The sequence below is a fragment of the Oxyura jamaicensis genome, chromosome 4 (genome assembly GCF_011077185.1).
Source record: "Oxyura jamaicensis isolate SHBP4307 breed ruddy duck chromosome 4, BPBGC_Ojam_1.0, whole genome shotgun sequence".
Classification (NCBI taxonomy): Eukaryota; Metazoa; Chordata; class Aves; order Anseriformes; family Anatidae; genus Oxyura; species Oxyura jamaicensis.
Genome location: NC_048896.1, coordinates 93,351,764 through 93,355,413, shown reverse-complemented (window position 1 = coordinate 93,355,413; position 3,650 = coordinate 93,351,764).

Here is a 3,650-nt window from a genome sequence, read left to right as displayed (position 1 = left end):
TCCTTGCCGTCATGGGCATCTAGGAAATAAAGAATGTGTGAGCCAGCAATCCCTTCCTCCTCCTCCTAGTTGAGGTGATTTAGTAGCATGGCAGCGGAGGTGGCTGCAGCATTTGCTGACGACATGCGGTGGCTCTAACGAGGAAAGCAGCAGTCCTTCTCTTCAATGCCTCGTGCAGGGCACTGTCCCGTGACCCCCAGGAGATCTGCAGACTCTGATTTCCTATTATTGGGTTCAGATCTGGTCCCAGAGCTGCTTTGCCCCCCCACTGAGCAAAACAAGGTCTGGTGGGGACAAGCTCTTATATGCACCGGGACTCAGGTTGAGGATGGGGACCTCTCCTGATTGTCTGCCATCATGTTAAAGTTTGATATCGACACCTTCATCTGAATGCAGGTGTTTCTGGGTATGAATAACGTAATGAAGGTGAAACACAAACCTGACACAGGTGTCCCAGCATGGGAAGTTCTGGATCATGTGAGGCTGAAGGAGTGACAGCAGATGCTGCTTGTGCAGATGTCAAAATATTTAATCCTTCCGTGGAAATCATTACCCAGGGTGTCACTGCAAAGCAGGAGATCAAAAGAGCATGGCGAATATGTCAAAATAAAACCGGAGATGAAGGGAAGCAGCTAGCAGGGGATAATTACCAAACAATGCAGAGATCTCTTCATCTCTGGAAATTCCCTGTGCTGGAAAAAGAAAGGCACGAGGTGGAAGTCAGGGGCCGCTGTGTCTCCCGCAGCCCCTGCAGAGCTGTGCTGCTTCCCCTTGCATGAGGCTGGCTCACTGCTACAAGCAATGTTTGGTGTTGGGACATGAGTTTTGAACTCGTAAACTGTCTTGTTGGATTTCTTCTATTTCTTTTTAAGGCTCCTAAAATGCAATTGGTCTCATTCTCCTTGTCAATTCCTTTTGTGTGAGCTTTGCATCTCCCCGCCAGGTGGGAGGAGGTTGCCGGGCTCTCCTCGCTGGCAGTGCCTTTATCCCCTGCTTGCTTGCTCATGTCTTGCTGCTGCACGCTCGCCCACTTAATCCCCAAATGATTTCCTTTGGATGAGCTGTGCTGGCAGGGCACGTGAATTTTGAGCTGGGTATGGAGCAAGGTTCCGCTGAATGTTGCCCACACCCGCATGTGGGGCGTTAATTCCAGAGCACATCCGCAACACCCACATCTGCAACATCCTCCTGGCCTGAGCAGCCGTCACAATCCTGCCTTTCTCAGGGGTACAGGCTGGGATTTAGCTGCTGCCCTCCTGGCTGGCTCCCTGCTTGCTCTGGAAGTGGGGGAGAAAGCTGTGGGATGCTACACCAGCTTGTTTCTTCTTTAATTGTCACCTGACTGCTACTTTTTTACAAAGGTGGAGCATTTTTAGGCATTTGTCTGATGGTTTTCATTTTTCTCGCCTGCCTGTGGGTTTCTTATCCATGATGGAGAAGAGCTTTAAAGCCATTACTAAGCCCACGGTAGGTCTTGGTGCTGAGTTTTGGGTCTGGATCTACCTGTAAGCCCTGAATCAGGGATCCAAGGCAGGAGACAGACGTGGACTCCTCGTTCCTATCTCTGCTTCCTTTCAGGCACAGAAAAAGGGCACTGGAAACTTCCCCTGAGAAGGATGATCCTCAGAAACACCAATTTCAGTGGTCCCCAAGCTCTTGGAGACCTGTTGGTGTGCCCTCTGGTCTGCCATGGCACAGCGAAGCCCAAAGGGATTAGGGATGTGAAGGGTTTTTGTGTGGGAGTCTGTCCTCAGGGTGCCTGAGCCCTGGTGTGATCTGAGGGATCCGTGTATGGCACGAGATCTGTCTAGCACTGGGGTTTCATTGCCTACCCCCACCAGTCTGCAAAACCCACCTGAAACCTGGGGTGTTTGCTTTCCCCGCGGAGCGAACATGGGAAGTCCCCTGGGTGCGATGGGAGATGTTCCCACACCTGGCACGGGGAGTGTTGGTGTTGGATGAGCGGCAATCCAGATGGTTTGGGTAAGCGAGATGTGGCTCGTTCCTGGGGCTGGCACAAGATCTGTGCCTGAGCAGCAAATTAGAGGGAGAACCCGCTGCCTGTCACAGGGGAGATGACACCCAGATTGTCTTTGGTGGCCTGAAAACGGGCATCTGGTGGCATTTGAGACACCTCTCCCACCACAGCCCAGCATCGAGACGCGCACATGTTCAGGCATCCTAATCTGCCATCTGAATTCTGCTCTGATAAGGGGTTGTAGGATGACAAAGGCAGAGGCACGGGATTGAGGGAAGAGCAAGGCTCACCCCTACCCACATCAGGATGGAGGAGCTGTGCGTAGGTCTCCTGGAGACCTGGGGGTAGCTTGGCCCTAAACCCACAAGAGGCTCAGGTGGTGAGCCGGGGAAATGCAGAGAGATGCCTCAGTCTTGTCTGGATTTGCGCTGGGTAGAGTGATTTTTGGTGATGGCATTCCTGGCAGAGCTTTTGTGAGCTGGTGACAATCCCAGGGGTTTGGGAAGTGGAGGAGGGGAGTGTCTCAGATGAGGGAGATCCTGGGGGCTCCAGCTATCTGGGACCAATGCTGGGAAGAAAGTGGAGACGCACCGTGGGGATGTAGCTGGAGGGGATTCCTGGGGGAAAGCATGCTTGGTAGATGTGGCAAAGAGGAGGGTTAGCAGTGGGGGGGCAAGGCTTTTGTGGTAAGGAAGCGATGTGCTTTGGAAATGCTGTGTCTGGAAGAGAAGCTGGGCAGGGTTTAGCTAAGGCTAGTCAAAAAAAAAAAAAAAAAAAAAAGAAAAGAAACACACAAAACCCCACAAAACAAACCACCGGGAACTTGAGATGTGTAAGCTACTTTGAGGCTGGGGATTTTGTCCCTTCAGGGTTCTGTTTCTAGTGGGTTTAGCTTTGATATTTAATCTTTCATTTTCTTTTCTTTCAGACTTTGTGCCTGTGTTTGAGGTTAATTCCTACAAAACACCAGCTGCCACCCCGAGCCACGTATCGCGGCGTGCTCGGGCAGATCCTGTCGGAAGCGGCGCTCAGTCAGGAGCTCGGGGTTGGGGGTGAGGTGGGATGTGGGACCCCCGCGAGGCTTCACAGAGATCAACTCTCATCCTAATGATGAGATCTCCCTAGGAAAACACAACCTTGCGATTAGAAGGGAGGTGCTCCTTGACTGATTTCCAAATCCACCTCGTCCTGCCTCTCCTTTTCTCGGCGTAGATGCCCGCTTCTATGGATCAGAGCCCACGCTGGGTGCTGAGGACTCCTGGGAGCCTGGTAGGCACCCAAGGGTCACCCACGATGACCCAACTGATGAGCCAAGCAGGTATGTGATGACCTGGGTGCTTTTGGAGCACGTCACACTGCCCTGACTCCTCTCCAGGAACATGGCACCCTGCGCATGCAAGGACGGGCTCTGGTGCCCTTTGCAGCTGCCTGCTTTGCACCTGGCTGCTTTCATCTCCCCCCTTCTCCAGGGAGAGGCCTCCAGAGCAGGAGAGGGCTGCCAGGTGCTTTCCCGTGGAGCTGGAGCTTCGTTGCTGCCTGTCCCGATGACGAGGCCTTTGGGATGGGTTCTTCAGCAGCTCTTCTCCCGTGCGGTTTGCCTGCACTGCCAGCAGCCCCGTGACACAAGGCAGCATCCAGGGCAGGGGCTGGAGGTCCCAGTCAAGCATGCTGA